This window comes from Bison bison, unplaced genomic scaffold (assembly GCF_000754665.1).
Source record: "Bison bison bison isolate TAMUID 2011002044 unplaced genomic scaffold, Bison_UMD1.0 scf7180017864320, whole genome shotgun sequence".
Taxonomy (NCBI): Eukaryota; Metazoa; Chordata; class Mammalia; order Artiodactyla; family Bovidae; genus Bison; species Bison bison.
Window position 1 is genome coordinate 110,049 of NW_011494892.1, and position 10,209 is coordinate 120,257.

The window sequence follows — 10,209 nt, forward strand, 5'->3', positions numbered from 1 at the left end:
AACTGAACTGAAGTCCAAATAGCCTCAGAGCTGAGCATCAGGGGCTCCTACCCTGTACATAATTTCAGTTGTTTTACAGCATGCAAACTCAGCCAACCAGAGGTCCTGGAAACTAGCCCAGGTCTCAGACTTTACTCTGAAGTCTTGGAAACAGTTCGCTGAGGAGGCCTTCAAATGCCAGCAATGAGTAAGTTATTACTTTCAGGTCTCAAGAAAAGACTGCAGTGCAACCTAACAACTGTAAAATGTGAGAAGTATTTCTTAATCTGGTCCTACAAGTCACAACTGTGGAAATTGATGGAAGCGCATGCTCATATAAAGCAGTTATGATGGAGTCAAGGCCCAAACAATAATGGCCTGGCTGTTTTGGTACAGTTCTTTATGCATAGCAAAAATCATCATGTCAAACATACCAAAACATAACTTCTTTCATAAACTGACTTACATTTATTGTCTGTGTCACTAAACCTGAAATAGAAGATACATTTATTCGTAGGATACTTAGGAAATGTTTTCACTTTAAAAAATGAGTATTTAGAATTTGTTGTTGCCACAGACTGGTTTTATACTGTATTTGTTCTTTTTATTTGTTCTCATGACTTTAGAGTTTCCAAGGAAAGATTAGCAGAGTTTAAATTGAGGGAAGGATAGACTTTACAAACCGTCACCAATTTCTTTGGAAAGTAGCCTCCAAAGTACAGAGCACCCAGTGAAAAGGGAAAGGGAGATGGACTGGCCAGAGAGAAAAGCTGTCCCAGCTGGTTGTCCCGTGTTGGGCTGAGAGAATTGGCTTCTGTTCCCCATCTCCATCAGTCATTTGTTGCATGACCCTAGGGCAAGCATAATCTCTACAGCTGAGGCCACCCAAGGAGCAACATTGAAGCTGTCTGCTGGAACTGCATCAGTGCATCAGCTACACTCATCTGGTGATTCTTGAGTTGTGTGGGAAAGTTAATGCTTTGATGTACATTAAACTACCTTCTCCTATATGTGGAATTTGATGGGATCTCTTTTAATTTTTCTGCTGGTTCTGTTTGGACCTTTAATCTTACAGTTTTCCAGTTGAGCATGTTAGGAGCTTGGAAGTCACTATTCATCTTTTGCAGGAACCAGAACCAGGCTAAGGGAACTTAAATTATAATTGATAAATCACTAGAGGCTCAATGTGGATGAAACTCTTAGTTAAAAGACTCCAGGAGACCTGGATATAAGGGATGAGGCACACTTCTGTGAGTTTTAAGACCACTGCCAGTTTCTCACAGTGAAGATCAGAGAGAAGTCCTCTTGTGCTTCTGCCATGTGGAAGGGAACAGTGTCCATTTCATAATATGCCCAGAGAATTATAGTCAACTCCGGCCCCTTCTAGCCTTCATGTGTCACCTGTGTGTGTGAGTGTCAGTGTGTGTGTGTGTGTGTGTGTGTGTGTGTGTGTGTGTGTGTGTGTGTAGGAGCAGAGGGAAGAGATAACCAAGAAGTACTCGGAAAGGTCATAGCACAGGGGCACAGACTGACTGCAAGAATAACAGGCATACTACAAAATGCTTTTCTTCCCCTACACCCAGTACCTCATAGCACAGGGGCACAGACTCACTACAAGAATAAGAATCATACTACAAAATGCTTTCCCTCCCCTACACCCAATACCTCTGCCACACCAGTAGGGCTCCTGTGTAACTGAGGAACACAATAAATTGCAACAACTGTGTGCTAAAACCTTATTTAGCAATAAATCTAAGGAAACCTGACTACAACAGGACACAAAAATCAGAACACCAGAGGAAGTTTTAGCCTCTGGCATCTACAGCTCTAGTAAACAGTAAAAGTCTAAGTGTCACCCAGATAAATTTAAAATGTTACACATTTCCTTTTACCCAACACATTATGTCTAGCTTCTATCAAAAAAATTTACAAAGCATCTGAAAAAAACAACAGTTTGAAGAGAGCAAGCGTCTGAACTGGATTCAGAATCGTCAGAGATTAATATGCTAAGGGCTATTAATCAACTAAGATTAATAAGCTAAGGGCTCAGACTTACCTGTTGGTTCAATAGTCAAGAATCCACCTGCCAACACAGGGAACACATGTTTCATCCCTGGTCTAGGAAGATCCCACATGCCGCAGGGCAACAAAGTCTGTGTGCCACAACCCCTGACGCCTGAGCGCTGCAACTAGAGAGTAGCCCCAGCTTGCCACAACTAGAGAAGGCCTGTGTGCAGCAACAAAGACCCAAGGCAATCAAAACAAGATTTTCAAAATATGCTAAGGGCTCCAATGGAAAAGGTGGATACCACAGATAGGCAGTTTATAAATAGACTTCAAGGATCACAGCCTTGTCCTGCTGAAGGAACTTGCAAAACTCATTGAGGCTATGCCATGTAGGGCCACCCATCATGGACTGGACATGGTGGAGAGTTCTGACAAAACGTGGTCCCCTGGAGAGGGAATGGCAAACTGCTCCAGCATTCTTGCCTCAAGAACCCGATGAACAGTATGAAAAGGCAGAATGTTATGACGCCAGAAGATGAACTTCCCCAGGTCAGAAGGTGTCAGATATACTACTAGGAAAGAGTGGAGGGCAATTACTAATAGCTCCAGAAAGAATGAAGAGGCTAGGCCAAAGTGGAAACAGTGCTCAGTTGTCAATGTGTCTGTCAGTAAAAGAAAAGTCCAATGCTGTAAAGAACAGTATTACGTAGGAACCTGGAATGTTAGGTCCACGAATGAGGGTAAATTGGATGTTGTCAAACAGGAGATGGCAAGAATGAAATCCACATCTTAGGAATTAGTGAACTAAAATGGACAGGAATGGGCAAACAATTCAGATGACTATTATATCTACTTCTGTGGGCAAGAATTTTAGGAGAAGTGGAGTAGCCCTCATAGTCAATAAATGAGTTCAAAATGCAGTGCTTGAGTGCAAGCACTTCTCATAAAAGACAGATTGATCTCAGTTCATTTCCAGGGCAAACCATTCACAATAATCCAAGACTATGCCCCAACCACTAATGCTGAAGAAGCTGAAATTGACCAGTTCTATGAAGATGTACAAGACCTAGAACTAACACCCAAAAAAGGATGTCCTTTCTTGGTGATTGGAATGCAAAAGTCGGAACTCAAGATATACCTTCAGTAACAGACAAGTTGGGCCTTGGGGTACAAAGTGAAGCAGGGCAAAGGTTAACAAAGTTTTGCCAAGAAGACACACTGGTCATAGCAAACACCCTCTTCCAACAACACAAGAGACGACTCTACACATGGACATCACCACATGGTCAATACCTAATCAGATTGATTATATTTGCAGCTGAAGATGGAGAAGCTCTATACAGTCAGCAAAAAGAAGACCTGGAGCTGACTGTGGCTCAAACCATCAGCTCCTTATTGAAAAATTCAGGTTTAAATTGAAGACAGTAGGAAAAACCACTAACCTGTTCATGTATGACCTAAGTAAAATCTCTTAGGATTATACAGTGGAGTTGATGAATAGATTGAAGGAATGAGATCTGGTATACAGAGTGCCTGAAGTACTATAGGCGGAGGTTCGTAATGTTGTATAGGAGGCAGTGACCAAAACCATTCCAAAGAAAAACAAATGCAAAAAGTAAAAATGGCTGTCTGAGGAGGCTTTACAAATAGCTGAGAAAAGAAGTAAGAATCAAGAGAGAAACGGAAAGATATAGCCAGCTGAATGCAGTTTCAGAGATTAGCAAGGAGAGATAAGGAGGCCATCTTAAACGAAAAATGCAAAGAAATAGAGGAAAACAATAGAATGGGAAAGACTAGAGATCACTTCAAGAAAATTGGAGATATCAAGGGAGCATGTCATGCAAGGATGGACATGGTAAAGGCAGAGATGGTAAGAAGCTGACAGAAACAGAAGAGATTAAGAAGAGGTGACAAGAATACACAGCAGAACTATTCAAAAGGTCTTAATGACCCAGATAACCATGGTGTGGTCACTTGCCTAGAGCAAGCAAGTATTCTGAAGTGTGAAGTCAAGTGGGCCTTAGGAAGCATCACTACAAACAAAGCTAGTTTCCAATCCCAAAGAATGGCAATGCCAAAAAATGTTCAAACTACTGTACAATTGTGCTCATTTAACGTGCTAGCAGCTTTATGCTCAAAATTCTTCTAGCTAGACTTCAGCAGCATTTCAGTCAAGAACGTCCAGGTGTACCAACTGCGTTTAGAAAAGGCAGAGATCCAATTTCCAACATTTGCTGTATCACAGAAAAAGCAAGGGAATTTCAGGAAAATACCGACTTCTGCTGCATTGACTATTATAAGCCTTCGTGTGGATCACAACAAACTAAATTCTTAAAGAGATGGAAATACCAGACCACTTTGCCTTCGTGGGTATCACAGCAAACTGAAAAATTCTTAAAAAGATGGGAATAGCAGACCGCCTCACTGGCTTCCTGAGAAACCTGTATGCAGATCAGGTCAGTTCAGTTCAGTCACTCAGTTGTGTCTGACTTTTTGTGACCCCATGAACTGCAGCATGCCAGGCCTCTCCTGTCCATCACCAACTCCTCAAACTCATGTCCATTGAATTGGTGATGCCATCCAACCATCTCATCTTCTGTCATCACCTTCTCCTCCCGCCTTCAATCTTTCCCAGCATCAGGGTCGTTTCATATGAGTCAGCTCTTTGCATCAGGTGGCCAAAGTATTGGAGTTTCAGCTTCAGCACTAGTCCTTCCAATGAATATTCAGGACTGATTTCCTTTAGGATGGACTGGTTGGATCTCCTTGCTGTCCAAGGGACGCTCGAGTGTTCTCCAACACCACAGTTCAAAAGCATCAATTCTTCAGCACTCAGCTTTCTTTATAGTCCAGCTTTCGCATCCATACATGAGTACTGGAAAAACCATAGCCTTGACTAGATGCACCTTGTTGGCAAAGTAATGTCTCTGCTTTTTAATAAGCTGTCTAGGTTGGTCATATCTTTTCTTCCAAGGAGCAAGCATCTTTTAATTTCATGGCTGAAGTCACCATCTGCAGTGATTTTGGAGCCCCCCAAAATAAAGTCTGCCACTGTTTCCACTGTTTCCCCATCCATTTGCCATAAAGTGATGGGACTGGATGCCATGATCTTCATTTTTTTTTTTTTTTAGCATAGCATTTTTTAATTGAAGGATAATTGCGGCAACTTTTTTATTCTCCACTTTCATCAAGAGGCTCTTTAGTTCTTCACTTTCTGCCATAAGGGTGCTGTCATCTGTATATCTGAGGTTATTGATATTTCTCCTGGCAATCTTGATTCCAGCTCGTGCTTCATCCAGTCCAGTGTTTCTCATGATGTACTCTGCATATAAGTTAAATAAGCAGGGTGACAGTGTACAGCATTGATGTATTCCTCTCCTGATTTGGAACCAGTCTGTTGTTCCATGTCCAGTTCTAACTGTTGCTTCTTGACCTGCATATAGATTTCTCAGGAGGCAGGTCAGGTGGTCTGATATTCCCATCTCTTGAAGAATTTTCCAGTTTGTTGTGAGCCACACAGTCAAAGGCTTTGGCATAGTCAATAAAGCAGAAGTAGATGTTTTTCTGGAACTCTCTTGCTTTTTTGATGATCCGATAGATGTTGGCAGTTTGATCTCTGGTTCCTCTGTCTTTTCTAAATCCAGTTTGAACATCTGGAAGTTCTCAGTTCACATACTGTTGAAGCCTCACTTGGAGAATTTTGAGCATTACTTTGCTAGCTTGTGAGGTGACTAAACTTGTCCAGTAGTTTACATTCTTTGGCACTGCCCTTCTTTGGGATTGGAATGAAATCTGACCTTTTCCAGTCCTGTGGCCACTGCTGAGTTTTCCAAATTTGCTGGCATATTGAGTGCAGCACTTTAACATTATATTTTAATATTTGCAGTACTCAGCTGGAATTCCATCACCTCCACTAGTTTTGTTCATAGTGATGCTTCCTAAGGCTCACTTGACTTCTATTCCAAGATGTCTGGCTCTAGGTGAGTGATCACACCATCATGATTATCTGGGTCATTAAGTCTTTTTTGGATAGTTCTGTGTATACTTGCCACCTTTTCTTAACATCTTTTGCTTCTGTTAGGTCCATACCATTTCTGTCCTTTATTGTGCCCATCTTTGCATAAAATGTTCCCTTGGTATCTCTAATTTTCTTGAAGAGATCTCTAGTCTTTCCCATTCTATTGTTTTCCTCTTTTTCTTTGCATTGATCACTGAGGAAGGCTCTCTTATCTCTTCTTGCTATTCTTTGGAACTCTGCATTCAGGTGGGTATTTCTTTGCTTTTCTCCTTTGCCATCTGCTTCTCTTTCCATAGCTGTTTTTAAGGCCTCCTCAGACAACCAGTTTGCCTTTTTGCATTTCTTTTTCTTGGGGATGGTCTTGATCCCTGTTTCCTGTACAATGTCACGAACCTCCATCCATAGTTCTTCAGGCACTCTGTCTATCAGATCTAATCCCTTGAATCTATTTGTCACTTCCACTGTATAATCTTAAGGGATTTGATTTATGTCATACCTGAATGGTCTAGTGATTTTCCTTACTTCAATTTAAGGCTGAATTTGTCAATGAGGAGTTCATGATCTGAGCCACAGTCAGCTTCCAGTCTTTTTTTTTTTTTTTTTGCTTACTGTATAGAACTTCTCCATCTTTGGCAAAGAATATAATCAATCTGATTTTGGTGTTGACCATCTGGTGATGTTCATGTGTAGAGTCTTCTCTTGTGTTGTTGGAACAGGGTCAAGAAGCAACAATTAGAACCAGATATGGAACAATGGACTGGTTCAAAATTAGGAAATGAGTATGACAAGGCTCTATATTGTCACCCTGCTTATTTAACTTATATGCAGAGTACATCATGCAAAATGCCAGGTTGGATGAATCACAAGCTGGAATCAAGATTGCCAAGAGAAATAATTTCAGATATGCATGTAATATCACTCTAATGGCAGAAAGCAAAGAGAAACTGGAACTTCTTGATGAGAATGAATGAAGAAAGTGAAAATCTGGCTTCAAACTCCACATTCAGAAAACTAAGATCATGGCATCTGGTTCTATCACTTCATGGCAAATAGAAAGGAAAAAAGTGGAAGCAGGGACAGATTTTCTTTTCTTGGGCTCCAAAATCACTGCAGAGAGTGACTGTAGCCATGAAATTGAAAGGCACTTGCTCAAATTAAAAAACACTTGCTCCTTAGAAGAAAAGCTATAACAAACCTAGACAGCATATTAAAAAGCAGAGATATCACTTTGCCAACAAAGGTCTGTATAATCAAATCTATGGTTTTTCCTGTAGTATGTATGTGAGAGTTGGACCATAAAGAAGGCTGAGTGCCAAGGAATTGATGCTTTGAATTGTCATGCTGGAGAAGACTCTTGAGAGTCCCTTGGACAGCAAGGAGATCAAACCAGTCTATCCTAAAGGAAATCAACCTTGAATACTCATTGGAAGGACTGATGCTAAAGCTAAAGATCCAATACTTTGGCCACCTCATGTGAAGAGCCGACTTATTGTCAAAGATGGCTGATGCTGGAAAATATTGAGGTCAGGAGAAGGGAATGACAGAGGATGAGGTGGTTAATAGAGTATCACTGACTTAATGGACATGAGTTTTGCAAATGTCAGGAGATAGTGAAGGACAGGGACGCCTGGCTTGCTGCAGTCCATGGGGTTGCAAAGAGTCAGACACAACTTAGGGATTGAACAACAAAAACAACAAGTAGAGAGATGGAAACTCAGTAAAGACATGGTTATACTGAATATCAGCTGGATGAAATGGTCACTTAAATTACTTCAGCAGAATACAACTCAAATGTATAGAACATTCACCATGATAGGCCACATTTTGGCCATAAACTATATTTTAACTTTTTAAAAATAGAAATCATCTAAAGTATGCTCTCAGACCACAGTGTACATAGGATGAACAATCAGGAGTGACAAGAGGCAGACATTGTAGTAACTGGACGTGGAGGAGACAGATGTGATTGGTTTGGATAATTCTGTGGACTGGCAGGGAAATGAAACCTGTTAGTTTGAGGACAGGTAGGGTGCTGTGACAGAGAAGGCAATGGCACCCCACTCCAGTACTCTTGCCTGGAAAATCCATGGATGGAGGAGCCTGGTAGGCTGTAGTCCATGGGGTCACTAAGGGTCAGACACGACTGAGCGACTTCACTTTCACTTTTCACTTTCATGCATTGGAGAAGGAAATGGCAACCCACTCCAGTGTTCTTGCCTGGAGAATCCCAGGGACGAGGAAGCCTGGTGGGCTTCCGTCTATGGGGTCGCACAGAGTCAGACACGACTGAAGTGACTTAGCAGCAGCAGCAGCAGGGTGCTGTGAGTTCAGTGGACAGGGGAACAAGCTTGGTGGGGGTTTATCTAAGGAGCAAGGGAATTCAATTAGGCTTTTCTAAGGCCCATCCTGGAGTGTGAAGTCAAGTGGGCCTTAGGAATAATTATCAGCACTATAAAAGATGATGGTGTTAATGTGCTGTACTCAATATGTCAGCAAGTTTGGAAAACCCAGCAATGGCCACAGGACTACACTATCCATTTACAATAAAAAACTCTCATCAAAGAAGTTAGAGAGGGAATATATCTCAACATAATAAAGACTATAAAGACAAAAATCACAGCCAACATCATACTCAGTGGTGAAAAGTCCAAAGCCTTCAAGGGTGTTCAGTCTGTAGCTTCTATTTAACATAGCATTGGAAGGCCTGGCCATAGCAATCAGACAAGAAAAAGAAACAGAAGATATCCAAATTGGAAGGGAGGAAGTAAAATTGTCTCTATTTGTAAATGTTATGATTCTCTATATATAGAGAACCCTAAAGTCGCCACCCCAAACTACTGGAATTAATAAATGAATTCAGCAAGTTTGCAGGATACAAGATTAATACACAGAAATCTTACATTTCTATACATTAATAATAAATATCAGAGTAAGTTTCTTAAATCCCCATTTAAAATTGCAACAAGAAAAACCACCAGGGAATAAACTTAAACAAGGAGCAAAAGACCTGTATACTGAAAACTATAAAACATGGATGAAGGAAACCAAAGATGATTCTAAGAAATGGAAAGAAATCCCATGCTCTTGGACTGGAAGAATTAATATCACTAAAATGTCCATACTACCCAAAGCAATCTACAGATTTAATGCAGTCCTTATCAAAATACCTATGAGTTTTCACAGAACTAGAATAATCCTGAAACTTATACAGAATCACACAAAGATCCCAAATTGGCAAAGCAATCCTAAAAAAAAGAAAACCTGGAGGTATAACCTTCCCAGACTTCAGACTGTACTACAAAGGGCTACAGTAATCAAAACAGCATGGTAGTGGCACAAAAACAGATCAACAAAACAGAATAGCGAGTCCAGAAATAAATCCATGCACCTACGGTCAGTTAATCTATGACAAAGGAGGCAAGAATATACAATGGAGAAAAGACAGTCTTCAGCAAATGATGCTGTAAAAACTGAACAACCACATGTTAAAAATCAGAGTAGAACACTCCTTAATACCATACACAAAAATAAAATGGTTTAAAGACCTAAATGTAAGACCTGAAACCATGAAACTCCTAGAGGAGAACATAGGCAAAATTCTTTGACATAAGTCATAGCAATATTTTCCTGATCAGTCTAAGACAAAAATAAATAAAAGGAAAAAATAAATAGCACCTAATTAAACTTTAAAATTTTTGCATAGAAAAAGAACCCATTGACAAAGTGAAAAGACAACTACTGCGTGGGAGAAAATGTTTACAAATGATGTGACTCACAAAGGCTTAATATCCACAGTTCATACAACTCGATGTCCAAAAAATAAAAATAAAAAACAATTTAAAAATGGACAGAAGACCTGAATAGTCATTTCTGCAAAGAAGATGTACAAATGGTTAACAGGCACATGCAAAGATGCTCAATATCATTAATCATTAGAGAAATGCAAATCAAAACCACAACAAGATATTACATCACATCTATCAGAATGGCTATCACCAAGAAGTTTAAATAACAAATGTCGGGGAGGATGTAAAGGGAACACTAGTATATTTCCACTACTGGTGAGAATTTTTAATTGGTGCAGCCACTATAGAAAAAAGTATGAAAGTTATTTAAAAAATTAAAAATAAGGGATTCCTTAGTGATCTGCCCTGGTGGCTCAGAGGTTAAAGCGTCTGCCCGCAATTCGGGAGACCTGGGTTCGA